A 17,238-nucleotide genomic window follows, 5' to 3' on the forward strand; every position below is an offset into this window, starting at 1 on the left:
CTTATCTAGCGAAGTGGGGGAAAATTATGAAGCATTTAAGAAGTGTTTGAAGACTGTCTTGTGCAGTGAATTTCTTATTAATATTTTTATTTTATTAATTTTCATTGTAATCATTCCATACAAACAGATCAATTTATAACCCAACAAATTTGAAGACAAATCAAACCCCACCCCTGAGAAGGAGAGCTTAGCTAAAGGAAAATTGCTTTAAGCTTTTTAATAAGGCAACATTAGACAAAAGAAGGGGAGAAGTAAATATCTATATAAATGAGAGATGGAGAAGGGAGTTAAATGCAATAATAGTTAATTCTCTTATTCTAAAATAATATTGATTAAATCCTGCCATGTTTTGAAAAAATTTTGTACAGATCCTCTAACTGAAAATTTGATTTTTTCCAATTTCAAATAATATAAAACATCGGTTTCCCACTGACTTATAAGAGGAGAATTAGGATTCTTCCAATTTAACAAAATAAGTCTGCGTGCCAAGAGTGTAGTGAATGCAATCACCGTTTGCTTGTCCTTCTCCAATTCAAGTCCATCTGGAAGGACACCAAACACAGCTGTTAGTGGGTTAGGAGGGATTGTGATACTAAGGCTGTCTGAGAGGCACTTAAAAATTTTTGTCCAAAATGATGTTAGTTTGGTGCAGGCCCAGAACATGTGACCCAGTGAGGCAGGAGCTTGGTTGCAGCGCTCGCAGGTTGGATCCTGGCCTGGAAAAATTTTGGACAGTTTTAAGCGAGACAGATGGGCTCGATATATAATTTTTAGTTGAATAATTCTATGCTTTGCGCATATAGAACTCGAGTGAATTCTCTGCTTTGCTACCTTCCACTCCTTTTCTGATATATTGATTAAGAGATCTTCTTCCCAATGTCCTCTTGGATCTTTGAAAGGTACGGACTCTAATAAGATTTTATATATTGCGGAAATAGTGTTTGTTTCCTCGGAATTGAGCAGTATTTTTTCCAGCATTATGGAGGGTGCAAGGTGGGGGAAATCGGGCAATTTCTGTTTAACAAAATTTCTAATTTGAAGATAGTAAAAGAAATGTGTAGCTGGGAGGTTAAATTTTGAACGTAATTGTTCAAAAGATGTAAATATGTTGTCTATATAAAGATCTCTGAGCAATATAATCCCAAAACTTTTCCACGTATTAAAAACTGGAAATACTTGCGAAGGTTGAAAGAGGTGGTTCCCTTGCAAAGGTGCCACTGATAAAAGATTTTCCATCTTAAAATGCTTCCTAATTTGGTTCCATATTCTGAGTGAGTAAAGCACAATTGGGTTATTAGTATATTTGCGATAACTTTCATTTATTGGAGAGCAGAGCAGGGAATATAAAGAAGTACTACAGGATTTTACTTCTATTGCGGACCAAGCCTGTGTATGTTCATTTATTTGTGTCCAGGTTTTTATGGCTTGTATGTTTGCTGCCCAGTAATAAAACTGAAAATTAGGTAAAGCCATGCCACCTTCTGCCTGAGGTCTTTGTAGGGTCGCTCTTCGGATACGTGGGTGTTTTGAGTTCCAAATGAATGAGGTTATTATTGAATCTAACTGTTTAAAAAACGATTTATTGATATACAGTGGTGTGAAAAACTATTTGCCCCCTTCCTGATTTCTTATTCTTTTGCATGTTTGTCACACAAAATGTTTCTGATCATCAAACACATTTAACCATTAGTCAAATATAACACAAGTAAACACAAAATGCAGTTTTTAAATTATGGTGTTTATTATTTAGGGAGAAAAAAAATCCAAACCTACATGGCCCTGTGTGAAAAAGTAATTGCCCCCTTGTTAAAAAATAACCTAACTGTGGTGTATCAGACCTGAGTTCAATTTCCGTAGCCACTCCCAGGCCTGATTACTGCCACACCTGTTTCAATCAAGAAATCACTTAAATAGGAGCTGCCTGACACAGAGAAGTAGACCAAAAGCACCTCAAAAGCTAGACATCATGCCAAGATCCAAAGAAATTCAGGAACAAATGAGAACAGAAGTAATTGAGATCTATCAGTCTGGTAAAGGTTATAAAGCCATATCTAAAGCTTTGGGACTCCAGCGAACCACAGTGAGAGCCATTATCCACAAATGGCAAAAACATGGAACAGTGGTGAACCTTCCCAGGAGTGGCTGGCCGACCAAAATTACCCCAAGAGCGCAGAGACGACTCATCCGAGAGGTCACAAAAGACCCCAGGACAACGTCTAAAGAACTGCAGGCCTCACTTGCCTCAATTAAGGTCAGTGTTCACGACTCCACCATAAGAAAGAGACTGGGCAAAAACGGCCTGCATGGCAGATTTCCAAGACGCAAACCACTGTTAAGCAAAAAGAACATTAGGGCTCGTCTCAATTTTGCTAAGAAACATCTCAATGATTGCCAAGACTTTTGGGAAAATACCTTGTGGACTGATGAGACAAAAGTTGAACTTTTTGGAAGGCAAATGTCCCGTTACATCTGGCGTAAAAGGAACACAGCATTTCAGAAAAAGAACATCATACCAACAGTAAAATATGGTGGTGGTAGTGTGATGGTCTGGGGTTGTTTTGCTGCTTCAGGACCTGGAAGGCTTGCTGTGATAGATGGAACCATGAATTCTACTGTCTACCAAAAAATCCTGAAGGAGAATGTCCGGCCATCTGTTCGTCAACTCAAGCTGAAGCGATCTTGGGTGCTGCAACAGGACAATGACCCAAAACACACCAGCAAATCCACCTCTGAATGGCTGAAGAAAAACAAAATGAAGACTTTGGAGTGGCCTAGTCAAAGTCCTGACCTGAATCCAATTGAGATGCTATGGCATGACCTTAAAAAGGCGGTTCATGCTAGAAAACCCTCAAATAAAGCTGAATTACAACAATTTTGCAAAGATGAGTGGGCCAAAATTCCTCCAGAGTGCTGTAAAAGACTCATTGCAAGTTATCGCAAACGCTTGATTGCAGTTATTGCTGCTAAGGGTGGCCCAACCAGTTATTAGGTTCAGGGGGCAATTACTTTTTCACACAGGGCCATGTAGGTTTGGATTTTTTTTTCTCCCTAAATAATAAAAACCACCATTTACAAACTGCATTTTGTGTTTACTTGTGTTATATTTGACTAATGGTTAAATGTGTTTGATGATCAGAAACATTTTGTGTGACAAACATGCAAAAGAATAAGAAATCAGGAAGGGGGCAAATAGTTTTTCACACCACTGTATATTGATATGTTTTGAAATAAAAAGAGAAGTTTAGGAAGGATATTCATCTTAACAATGTTAATTCTTCCAGCTAGAGTGAGATGAAGAGTTGACCATCTATGCAAGTCTTGCTTAATTTTTTCCATACAGACGCCAAAATTTTGTTGATAAAGAGCTTTATGTTTACTTGTGATATTTACCCCTAGGTATTTAAACTGATCTGCTATGGTAAAAGGTAGGGTGTCTAATCTAATATTATATGCTTGTGAATTCACTGGAAAGAGTATACTTTTATTCAGATTAATTCTAAGACCAGATATCTTTTGAAATTCTGTTAGTGCTGTTAAAACAACAGGGACAGTGTTTTCTGGGTCCGATATATATAAGACCATATCATCTGCATATAGAGAAATTTTCTGTTCCAGTCCTTCTCTGACAATCCCCTTTATCTGATAAGAATTTCGGCAGTGAACCGCCAGTGGTTCAATAGCGATTGCAAACAACAGTGGCGACAAGGGACATCCTTGTCTGGTACCACGTTCTAGTTTAAAGTAGTCTGAGCAAATGTTATTAATACAAACTGAAGCTTCTGGACTGGTATACAGTAGTTTGATCCAAGCACAAATATTCGGGCCAAACCCAAATTTCTCCAATGCAGTGAAAAGGTAATTCCATTCGATCATGTCAAATGCCTTTTCTGCGTCTAATGATAGTAATATCTCTGGGGTGTTTGATTTTGCTGGTGAATATATAACATTAAACAAGCGTCGGAGATTTGAAGATAGATGTCGGCCTTTAATAAATCCAGTTTGATCTTGTGATATTACCGAGGGCAGCACTTTCTCCATCCTTCTAGCTAGTATTTTTGAGAGTATCTTAACATCATTATTCAGGAGTGAAATTGGTCTATATGATGCACATTGTAACAAGTCCTTATTTTGTTTAGGAAAGACGGTGATTAATGCTTGTCGAAATGTTTGAGGTAGTATTTGGTGGTCTTTAGCTTCTGTAAATGTTGCCAATAAGAGTGGAGCTAGCTGAGTGGAGAATTTCTTATAAAACTCTACGGGGTAACCATCAGGGCCTGATGATTTCCCGCTTTGTAGTGACTTTATAGCGTCTAGTAATTCTGTTAGTGTTAGAGGTTTATCCAGTTCCTCAGCACTTAAAGCATCTATTTGTGGTATTTGTGAATTATCCAGAAATGCATTAGATTGCGTGTTGTCTTCTTTGGGCTCAGTGGAATATAAAGACTTATAGTAATCTCTAAATGTGTGCATTATTTTATTATGGTCGATGATTTCTTCTCCATTCTTGTTGGTGATTACTGGTATTGCATTGTGAACTTCTTGTTTATGAATTTGTTGAGCTAAAAGCTTATTAGATTTTTTCTCCGTGTTCATAGTAATGCTGTCTAGACTTATAAATAAGTTGTTCAGTTTCTTTAGTTGTTAAGATGTTAAGTTCTGTATGCAGGGCCTGCCTTTTCCTGTGAAGAGCTTCACTTGGACGCCTGGCTTGTTCTTCATCTATTCTAGTAATTTCATTTCTTAGCTCTGACACTTTCTTGGTTTCTAATTTATTTCTATGGGAAAGATATGAAATAATCTGGCCTCTTAAGAAGGCCTTTAGAGTTTCCCAGAGTGTTCCTGCAGAAACCTCTGTGGAGGTGTTTGTCTCTAGGAAGAAGCTGATTTGTTTGGATATAAATTCTGTGCAGTTCTCGTCTGCCAATAAAAGAGGGTTAAGACGCCATCTGCGAGGTGAGTGTGAGAGGCTTAATGATTTTAGCTCCAAGACTAGAGGGGCATGGTCAGAGATAACAATTGTGTCATATTTGCATAATTTAATTGTAGGCAGGAAATTATTATCTATAAAAAAAATAATCAATTCTTGAGTAGCTATAATGCACTGGTGAGTAGAACGAATATGTTCTTGAGTTTGGGTTAAGAAACCTCCAGGGGTCTGATAAGTTGTGATCATTTAAAAACTGTGTAATTATCTTTGCAGTATTAGATGTCGTCCCCCCTGTCACAGGAGTCCTATCTAAGAGTGGATTTAAAACACAATTAAAGTCCCCAGCCATTATAATTTTATGAGTGTTCACATTGGGAATGGATGCAAATAGATTTTGCATGAATTCCTTATCATCAACATTGGGTGCATAAACATTTATCAAAATCATTTTACTGTTATATAAGTTGCCCATGACCATCACATATCTCCCTTCAGGGTCCGACACTACCTCTGATGCTACAAATGGAACTGTTCTATGTTTGAGAATTCCCACCCTCTAGTTTTCTTTATAAAGCTAGAATGGAACATTTGGCCAGTCCAGTCTTTTTGTAATCTGAACTGATCCTTGGTTAGTAAGTGGGTCTCCTGTAGAAATACTATTTTAGCGTTTAAGCCTGTTAGGTGAGAGCATACTTTCTTTCTCTTTAATTCGTGATTCAGGCCTTTAACATTCCAGCTCACAAAGTTAACTGTCCCATCATGGAGACATTGATTCTGAGTTTTTAATGTCATTTATAGTTTTAATTGGTAATATGGCAGTTTTAATCTTAGTTTCAAGATTCACCATGAGTTATTGTATTTTAGCCTATTGTTGCATTGATATTTATAATTATAAGAATTACAAGAATAGATTAGATATAACCTGCTCTCCTTCTCTCCCCCCTTAAATTTTGCCTCCCCACATGAGGCTAGATCCCACTTCGCGATGTCCCAGTCCTCTGACATACGAAGAGACAGAGCACGTCCAAAACAAAACAAACCCCACCCTGCAGCGGCGTTACAGAATTAAAACAGAGATGTCTTTTGCAGTTAAATTCTTAATACTATCTGCCGAAAATGTTCTCATTAACAATATTTAAGCTTGAAATAATCTTCAGCGCTTTTAAGTTAAGATATTAAGATTAATAAAAAAAAAAAAGGAAAAAAAAAAAAAAAGGAAAAAAAAAAAAAACAACCCTGGGAATGATTTTAAAAACTAGTCTAGGATAAACCTGGTAATTCCTACTGTAATAGTATAATGGTAATTGTATAAATAGTAGAACAAGCAATAAACCAAGGGTATGAAGTTAAACAGTCTACTTTAAGGTATAGTAAAATAAAAAAAATAAAAAAAATAAAAAAAAAATAAAACGAATCCTACTTTAATCACTTCCACATTTTCACACTCACGTCTATAACTGTATAACTCTGATTAAAACATAAACATATAACATATAAAGTCCAAATAAAAAAAAAAATAAAAAAAAATAAGGGATGTATAATTATAATACCAGTCTCTTTAAACATGGATCCAGAGATCAGATCATAGATCCTTCCCGTGCCTTGATAGAATACGGCTCTTTATTAACTTTCAAAAAAGTGTCGGAAACAGCTTCTTTAGTTCTTTTTCAGCTTCTTCTTTGCTGAAGAAAATATAATGTCGATCTTGAACTTCCACTTTCAGTTTGGCGGGATACAAGAGGCTGTATTTGATATCGGCTTTCCGTAGCATCCTTTTAATGTCGATGTAGGATCTGCGTTTTGCAGCTGTTGATGGTGAGAAGTCGGGAAAAATACGAATAAGATTATTTTCGAATATAATCTCTTGCTTGTGTCTGAGAAGTGCCATCACATCAAGCTTACATCTTAGTCGCTCGAAGCGGACAATAAAAGACCTAGGTTTAAAGGCGCTTGGTATCTTTGTGCGATAAGCCGTGGCTATCTCAATGTCGAGTTGAAAGTCATCTCCAATTATTTTAGACAGTAATTCTACTGCAAATTTCACTGGGCTTGAGCTTTCTCGTTTCTCAGGTATACCCTCAATTCTTATATTATTTCTTCTGCACCCATCCTCCAGGGCTGCAAGTCTGTCTCCAAGTTTTTTGCACTCCCGAGTTCGCAGCTGTGGCTTTTTCATCGGCGTTAGATGCCAGTTGTTCCGCTGTTTCCACTCGAGCCGTGAGTCCCTGCTTAACGTATTCCAGCTGATCTGAAACGTCATTAATATGATCATCAAGCCTTTTCAGTTTGGAATTAGTTTCTTCAATGTGTTCCACTAATTTCTCCAACATAGCTTTAAAGTTCACGTCAAAACGTTTAAATAAACGCGTTTCCTTATCTTTGTTATCCTTCTTGAGCTCAATGGCCACCTTCTTAAGATCATTTGTGTTATCTTTCTTAAGCTCCTTCATGGCCATAACCATGGCAGTGGACTGTGTAGCGATCATCTCTTTCTGTGTAGCGATCATCTCTTTCAGTTCGGACAGTTCGCTTCGGCTTTCGTGCTCCGCAAGTGAAAATGCAGCTCCTGTTACAGGCTCGCGATGAGTAGATGAGAGCACGTCCTGCAGAGCCCTTTCTAGTCTCGAATGTTCCTCAGAAATCGGCGATCCATCGCGACCTGTACCACTTGCGCCTTCGCTCCCATTTTCACTCTCGACTGGAGACGATACAATGGAGCGGGGTCCCAGGAATTCTGCGCACTCGTCTGCCTGTTCCAGGTCAGTCTCCCTGATGCCACCATACCTTACACTTGCACTCAGGCCAGAAGTCTGTCCAGACTTTGATGCAGCTTTAAGTTTCTTTTCTGGTTCTTTCTGACTTTTCTTCTTGTTACTCATGCTTGTATATTGTAGTGGAAGTTCCTTGGTCGGGTTAAATACAAGATACCTCTAAATAATATGAAATACGTGGGAAAATAAAGCCGCTGCTAGCGGAGCTCTGCTTCAGACGTCCATCTCCTATAAACGGACGAAACCAAATGTGCAGTGAATTTCTGTGTTACTGATATTAGCTATTAGGTTTTATTATCTAGGAAAAGTAAAATCCTCCAAGGCAGCGAAGATGATGGGCTCAGTTCCCCCCCCCCCCCCCCCAGACCTACAATGAAATTCCTTCTCATTTTTCTTGTGTTAAAGCAACTCTACTGAAGTGCCCTAATTTTTCAGTTCCCATTTTAGCCCTATCTATGCACATACTGTATTTCTAGGTTGAGAAATTATTGAAATAACCAGAGAAGAGTGGAAAGAAGCCATCAGTCTTAAGTTGATTATTCTAAGCTTAAAATGAGTTTTGTTGATTTTAAGAATTGAGATGGGAGCTTGCAGGTAGGGTGTCTTTGGCAACAAATGCGTAGACGCCTTTTTTATTCATAGACCACACAGTGAGGGAATTGCTTTTACAATTTCTAAATCCATTCACCTGCAGAAAGACAGGGAACATTACCAGATGATCACTAGCTAGTTATGATGTATCCATGTGTGATGTAACGAACTGAACACAACAGTATAACAAAGTGAATATCAAGAAAAACATTTGTTCTGATCTTGTGGGTTAACTGAAGGGGGTGGGGGTTTGTTTAGGGGTTGCAGGTTGGTAAGAAAGAGAATGCAACATCCCACATTTCTCATAAGCAACCCGCAGTAATGATATGCAGTTATTGCTCTCACAAAAAGGTAGTGATATTCCAGCAAATTTCCTTAATGAGCCGATGCAATAAGTCTGCTTTGTGATGCCAATCACACTCCTCTGCCGGTCCAGTCTGTTAACATTGGATTGCAGTATGGATTTGGGTCACATTTGTCTGTATGTGGTGCCTCTAGCAGAGTGCTGCTGCTGTTGTATTAAAAATGGCTTAGTGTTCAAAGCTTTACATTCCAGGCCCAAACAACACACAGCAGCTGGGTATTTTGTTGATGAACTGATTGTTCCAGCATTCTTGTATCATTGAAGGTGTAAGCAGTTGGATTAAAAAAAAATCCAGAGGCTTGTATGCTCACATCTCCATATGAAGTTCAAGCTCTTCTGTTTTTAAGCTCTATTCAAGTATTGCAAGATTGACTAAGTGCCATTATTCCAGTGACACTGCCACCACCAAGTCACAACACACTACCATATATTGTCTAAACACGTATATTCTAAATCGAAGTCCCCATGTTCAAAAGAAAGCTTTCTTTTCCAAATCTGTTGTCACAAGAAATGAATTGTGTTTCAGAATTAATGAAAAGCAGCATTTAATTCACCTTGGTGCCACAGGAAACAATCCTCTATCTTCCAACCAATATGCATCTCATAATTTATTGGAAATAATATCCCAAAAACAGCACGCCAAACAAATTGCTCAGTCATACTGCATGTGAGCCAAGGTACGGATTTGACTCCAGAGTTTTGTGGTTGTAAGCCTGTCTCCTTCATGTAGCAGAGCTCAGTGCCAGCCAGCACAGCTGCTCTCTTTTAGCTTTTCAGGAGTGTACTTTAAACACACTTGTTTGATCAAAATAAATGGCCGCTTTATTAGATATATCTAGTTGCGTCATTAGTCCAAGGGAACATGCAAGTAAGAATTTCATTGTACTATGTAAACAATGGCAATAGATGTGAACATAATGGGGAGTTGTTCCCCCATTTTCCCTTAATAGTTTATTTGTGCACAGTATAAAAGGCATCAACAATGAGGCAAAGGGGCACTGGCCAATGTCAGTTCCTCTTACAGCTGCTGAAAATTAGCCTACTCAATCTTATCTGACCGAAACTAAAGTTGTTTAAAATGCCATGGCCAAGGAGCCTATGGATTATATGGAATTCACTAACATGTTCCTAGAAAAAGTATATTCTGAGCCTTGTTGGATAGAACAATACCTGTGTACAACAACACTACTTGAATATTGTTTCAAGGGACTTTGTGGATGATGAGAACACCCACCACATCATAGCATTGCTATGTATTGGTTACTGATATCCACCAAAAAGAACACAAGGAAAGGTTTTTACCCTTTTTTGAAATTCTTCTATCAGAATTAAACAGACCAGATTTTATTTCTCCATTCCTCCTGTGTCCAGTGTTTATGTTCCATAACATGCTACAACCAAGTCCTTACTTTTTTGATCGAAAGAATGGAACTGACTTGCTTCTTCACTTACCATACCTGGTCTACGGTGGGATATGGCAACAGTTGTGCATTCCAGTATGCCTGTTTTATACCACTGGTATGCTCTGCAACAAGCTGAGTTACTGCATTCCATAGTTTACAGTGATCCCTCACTATATCGTGCTTCGCCTTTCGCGGCTTCACTCCATCGCAGATTTTATATGTAAGCATATTTAAATATATATCGCGGATTTTTTGCTGGTTCGCGGATTTCTGCGGACAATGGGTCTTTTAATTTCTGGTACATGCTTCCTCAGTTGGTTTGCCCAGTTGATTTCATACAAGGGACGCTATTGGCAGATGGCTGAGAAGCTAGATTGCTTACTTTTCTCTCTCTCTTGCGCTGACTATCTGTGATCCTGACGTATGGGGATTGAGCAGGGGGGCTGTTCTCACACCTAGACGATACGGATGCTCGTCTAAAAATGCTGAAAGATTATCTTCACTTTGCTATCTTTTGTGCAGCTGCTTCCTGAAACGACATGCTGCACAGTGCTTTGCATACTTAAAAGCTCGAAGGGGACGTATTGATTTTTGATTGAAAAACAAACTCTCTCTCTCTATCTCTCTCTCCCCCTGCTCCTGACGGAGGGGGTGTGAGCTGCCTCCTTCAACAGCTTTGTGCCGCGGTGCTTCGCATACTTAAGCCAAACAGCCCTATTGATTTGTTTGCTAGAGATTGTTTTCTCTATCTATGTGACATTCTGTGCTCTTGACACGTACTCCTTTGTAGAGGAAGATATGTTTGCATTCTTTTAATTGTGAGACTGAACTGTCATCTCTGTCTTGTCATGGAGCACAGTTTAAACTTTTGAAAAAGAGACAAATGTTTGTTTGCAGTGTTTGAATAACGTTCCTCTCTCTCTACAACCTCCTGTGTTTCTGCGCAAATCTGTGACCCAAGCATGACAATATAAAAATAACCATATAAACATATGGTTTCTACTTCGCGGATTTTCTTATTTCGCGGGTGGCTCTGGAACGCAACCCCCGCGATGGAGGAGGGATTACTGTACTCTGTAGAAATCTTGTCAGCTTCCTCCAGCACTTTTTAAATTTCAGGCCACACAATCACCTTTTTTTTTAAGCAATGACCCCTACTCTATGCACCTATACAAAGACTGAGCGACAATTCTAGCTGGGCTGCTATGACTTTTTTACTCAGCCATATGCTGTTGAGTCCAGTTAATACAATTCATGCCATGTTCTAAGCAACAGTTTTTTGCTCGTTCATCACTTTGTAAACACACACACACACACACACACTCTCTCTCACAATTTGTTAGTGCCAACCTGCTTACTTATAATGGCATAATTGAAAATGTCACTAATGAATGGAATGGACTGGTATACTGTACCTAATAAAGTGGGCATACAGATATAAGCAGGAAAGTAGCAAATTAGAAAACATAATAAGGGTATGTAAAATTATTTAAACCATCATATCTAATTCTGAAGATTAATATTTTTCCACTTGTTTCAGCACAAACCTGGAGAACAGGTAGGTGAGATGGATACCGTAAGCACAATACACAACTCATTATTGTGACTGCAAAAGGTCTTTGAATTCTTCATTCAGTAAAGTTCATTAGATGAAAAACAGATTTCTGGGAGAAGGAGCTATGTGGAATTTATTTCAAGGGCTTAAAATAATTTTCTCAAGCCAAGGCCAACTGAAACAGACATACATTTAGGTCCATAAATATTTGGACAGAGACAACTTTTTTTCTAATTTTGGTTCTGTACATTACCACAATGAATTTTAAATGAAACAACTCAGATGCAGTTGAAGTGCAGACTTTCAGCTTAAATTCAGTGGGGTGAACAAAACGATTGCGTAAAAATGTGAGGCAGCTAAAGCATTTTTTAACACAATCCCTTCATTTCAGGGGCTCAAAAGTAATTGGACAATTGACTCAAAGGCTATTTCATGGGCAGGTGTGGGCAAGTCCGTCGTTATGTCTTTATCAATTAAGCAGATAAAAGGCCTGGAGTTGATTTGAGGTGTGGTGCTTGCATGTGGAAGATTTTGCTGTGAACAGACAACATGCGGTCAAAGGAGCTCTCCATGCAGGTGAAAGAAGCCATCCTTAAGCTGCAAAAACAGAAAAAAACCCATCCGAGAAATTGCTACAATATTACGAGTGGCAAAATCTACAGTTTGGTACATCCTGAGGAAGAAAGCAACCACTGGTGAACTCATCAACGCAAAAAGACCTGGACGTCCACGGAAGACAACGGTGGTGGATGATTGCAGAATCATTTCCATGGTGAAGAGAAACCCTTTCACAGCAGCCAACCAAGTGAACAACACTCTCCAGGGGGTAGGCGTATCGATATCCAAGTCTACCATAAAGAGAAGACTGCATGAAAGTAAATACAGAGGGTGCACTGCAAGGTGCAAGCCACTCATAAGCCTCAAGAACAGAAAGGCTAGATTGGACTTTGCTAAAGAACATCTAAAAAAAGCCAGCACGGTTCTGGAAAAACATTCTTTGGAAAGATGAAACCAAGATCAACCTCTACCAGAATGATGGCAAGAAAAAAGTATGGAGAAGGCGTGGAACAGCTCATTATCCAAAGCATACCACATCATCTGTAAAACACGGTGGAGGCAGTGTGATGGCTTGGGCGTGCATGGCTGCCAGTGGCACTGGGACACTAGTGTTTATTGATGATGTGACACAGGACAGAAGCAGCTGAGTGAATTCTGAGGTGTTCAGAGACATACTGTCTGCTCAAATCCAGCTAAATGCAGTCAAATTGATTGGGCAGCGTTTCATGATACAGATGGACAATGACACAAAACATACAGCCAAAGTAACCCAGGAGTTTATTAAAGCAAAAAGTGGAAAATTCTTGAATGGCCAAGTCAGTCACCTGATCTTAACCCAATTGAGCAGGCATTTCACTTGTTGAAGACTAAACTTCAGACAGAAAGGCCCACAAACAAACAGCAACTGAAAGTCGCTGCAGTAAAGGCCTGGCAGAGCATTAAAAAGGAGGAAACCCAGCATCTGGTGATGTCCATGAGTTCAAGACTTCAGGCTGTCATTGCCAGCAAAGGGTTTTCAACCAAGTATTAGAAATGAACATTTTATTTCCAGTTATTTCATTTGTCCAATTACTTTTGAGCACCTGAAATGAAGGGATTGTGTTAAAAAAATGCTTTAGTTGCCTCACATTTTTATGCAATCGTTTTGTTCACCTCACTGAATTAAAGCTGGAAGTCTGCACTTCAATTGCATCTGAGTTGTTTTATTTAAAATTCATTGTGGTAATGTACAGAACCAAAATTAGAAAAAAGTTGTCTCTGTCCAAATATTTATGGACCTAACTGTAAATACTAGTTTTAGAAGCAACAGTAAGGTAACTCTGTTAAAGGGATGCTCCAAAAGTAAAGGGACACATATCAAAAGAATTGTCTGCTTAGTATGATTGTTTCTTCCAACATCTCAAACGCATGCATGTTAGATGGATGATGATTTGATGTAAGTCAGTATGAGATTGTGTGTGAGTGTGCAATCTGATAGACTGGCACTTCACTCTAGGGTTTGTTCCTGCTTTGTACTAATGCTTTCAGATTATGCTCCAGCTCCCTAACAACCATGCAATAGACAAAGATGGTTTAAATCATTACATTTATAAATGCTAAAAAAAAAAAAAAAGCAAAGCAATTCTTTGAAAAGAAAAATGTGATTTTTTTTAAATAAAAGGTAGTGCATTCATATGCAAAAGTAGGCTAATGAATGCAAATGTAGTGTCTAAAAGACAGAACGTTGCTAAAGTAAAGGTCTGTTTTTTTTTTTTAAAGAGGACTGCTGTTTTTAAATAGTTTGCATCTAAACACAGATCACTGAATTATTTGGAGAAGCTCAGTCTGTTCAGGGAGCTAATGTGTAAATGGCATGAGATGCACTATTTAGAAAACACATTCAAGACAGTGGTGTATTTAGTAGCAAATAAATACAAAGTGCTTAGCTATTTAGCTGGGAACTGCCTACTTACGAAATATGGATCAAAATTCAAAGTACTGAACTATTTAGACAGGAGCTGTCTATATTGTTGTTCAAAAAAAAAAAAAAAGAAAGAAGATGCTTTATTTCAGACAGGTTATAAAACTGAGTACTTCTTTACCACAACAATGCTGGGAAAGGGATATAGTTTGAATTAGTTTAAGATACAAAATAACTTAATACATGCTTGTACACAAATGTAACATAAAATAAACAGAGAGCATGTATTGAGGGCATCAAACAACTATAGTATTTTAAAAAAAATCACCCTATTTTCAAAAATGTTTTTGTGAGGGGGAAAAAAAATTGAGATTAAAGCATTTTTTGTTAATCTTCTGAAGATTTTATTTCACATGTGTACAAAGACATGCCTGTTTACGGAGTACTCCACCACCCCACCCACAATCTTAAAACCATTCCACCCTTGTGTGAGCTGCACTCTTGAATTTGTTACTGAATGCAGGTTTGCCCTAACTGGTAACTGGAACCTGCATTTTTATGTTCTCCAGCTCTCTTCATTTAAAACACACCCAATATCTACTTTCCTTTTTTTAATGCACTGTGCCCCCCACTCCCTTTTTAGATCATTCTATCTTTCAGAGATACAGTTATCAGAATGATCAGTTAGATGCATCACTGTGGGGTGCTTTCCTTAAAATTATATGATTTTTATCAAAACCAAGTATATTCCACATCCATTTTGGTGGAACCAACTTTTTATTACATTACTGCATAATGCCTAACCTTCTTCAAAGGAACAACACTGATAGAATCTCCTTCTACTCTTTTTAGTATACTGTTAAAAAGCAAAAATCAAATTAAAAAGATTTGATAACTACATAACCCAGCTTTACTGAGCTGAATGATTTACCGCCTGTTTGTGTAAAAACGTTTAAAGGTCTCTGGAATATATAAAGCTAAGTAAATCTGGAAACACTCCATTAGAGGCTGGTGTTTTTGTTTTTAAGCACCTCAAGGCCACCAAAGTACATTTTGACATTTGTAACAGTAAAATGTGGAAACACAGCAACAAAACAGTGTTTTAGCATTGCTGTGGTAATAGTCTCCAAGTTGGCACTTTTTCCTGTCCGCTGTATGAATTGATTACCATTGAACCTATGGTGATCACTTCACAATAGTGGTCAGAGAAGTTGTCGTTATTTATGTATTAATTATAAGCATTGTTAGTTATTAAAATCATGTTAACTAGTTTAAGTTATAATACCCATTAGATTGTTAGAGTATTTACATCAGGGGTCCTCAATCACAGTCCTGGAGGGCCGTAGTGGCTGCAGGTTTTTGTTCTAACCCGGTTGCTTAATTAGAAAGCAATTCTTGCTAATAATTAAATTTTATGGCTTGTTACTGCTTTAACTCTGCCATGTCAGGTCATTCTCATAACTTATATATTTTCTAAGGATATCATCCAAATGCTTTGAAGTCTAAAATGGATAAGTAATTCTCAGTCCTTCACTTTTTTCCCCCAAGTATTTAATTAAACCCAATAGTGCATGATAAATACACACAGGTGTACATGGTAACAAGCTAAATGGACAAATGCTGGTCTCTTTTGTCATTTGCATGTTATTGCTAATTAAGAGCAATTAAAAACCAAGAATACAGCTGTTTCAGGCAAAAATAAGCAATAAGGGTTCAAAATCTTAACGAACGAGACAACTAAAGTGAAGCAGAAGTGTTACTTGAGCAATAAGCGCTTCTTATTAAGCAATTGGGTTGAAGCAAAACCTTGTAGCCACTGCGGCCCTCCAGGACCATGATTGAGGACCCCTGATTAACATTTATCATTAATACACAAAGTTATGAAAGGGTAGACTGCATCAAACAGTCTGAATATCACAGGCCTCGACATGAGTTCTAATCAGAAGGAATGTCTCTTCAATGACTATAGCTGTTATGACTATCTATAACTCAATGGGATTTTCTTAAGATTTTTGTTTATGAAAGCTATGACTAAAAATAACTTGTAAAGTCAAGTAGTGTGCCAGTGGTTGGTTGAGTTAGGCAAAATTCTCCTTTAACTTGACTGATGAACAGGCATACTATTTTGAACAATTCAAATGTTAAGATGACAGGCTACATCCTCACAGTTGAATAAGTCAATTGATATATCTGTACCGGAAAATCATTCCTGGACAATCAATTTACCTAATTCTATTCATTCATTATAGTTCTTAAAACACACTCAGCTGAAAATCACTTTTCTTAGGCTGCCAACAATACAAAACAAATACTTAACCCTGAAGTGATACTGCACTGTGAATAAGATGAGCACTGCCAATCTTGGCACAACTTTATGAAACTCAGAATTCCACATAAATCTAAATTCAATGTACCATGCGACCATAGTGAAAGCTTTTGAAAAAAAAAAAAATTAAAGAAAAGGAAATAATGACCATAATGAGTATATGTCAGCAGCACAACACAGACAGCAAAGATTTTTTTGTACCTGAATTTGAGTATTTAACAAAAGGAGCAAACTGACTACTGAAAACAAAACATAAAAAAATAATAAAAAAATAAACAACTGCAGTCTTTATAACAATCATTTTATAAGGCCCTTATAATACAATGGCAGGTAGTTAAAGCATCACAAGATGGTAAATTCCTAAATGGGTTCAGTCAAAATACTGCAATTAATGATTCCTGAGACATATTTGATTTACATTTATCAGTGGTATGTTGTGATCTCCCCTTTAAACTTAGTTTATGTGCTCATTTATTATGTAGCCTCTCCTCTCTTTATAACATTTTGTTCAATGGTATAGTTTTTCCTACAAACCAAAAAAATACAATGGTAATGGAATAAAAAATGCCAAAATTGACAGAATCAGACATAAACAAATTAAACACCAGCTGTTTTTAGTATTTTTAAATAGAAAACAGTGTGATGGCAACAGTATGCAAACTGCCTCCAAATCAGTCCTTGCACGTCAAGGATGTCTTTAATACATACTGTATGTACAGTGGAGATACTTGTTGGCCAAGAAAATTTTAAGCAAAATTAATAATGAAAGTAAAAGTTAATTTGTTAGGTGGTAAAAGCTCCAAAAGCTGAATGTGTGATTAAGACGCATTAAACAAAGAGCAC

General features: G+C 37.6%; 1 protein-coding gene across 1 annotated transcript in view; it reads right to left on the reverse strand.

Annotated features, from left to right (window-relative positions):
• The window catches only part of cpeb4b (cytoplasmic polyadenylation element binding protein 4b), a 97,523-nt gene that overhangs the window by 30,209 nt on the left and 50,076 nt on the right, over positions 1–17,238 (reverse strand). The window lies entirely within an intron of this gene.

This window comes from Erpetoichthys calabaricus, chromosome 11, assembly GCF_900747795.2.
Source record: "Erpetoichthys calabaricus chromosome 11, fErpCal1.3, whole genome shotgun sequence".
NCBI classification, from domain to species: Eukaryota; Metazoa; Chordata; class Cladistia; order Polypteriformes; family Polypteridae; genus Erpetoichthys; species Erpetoichthys calabaricus.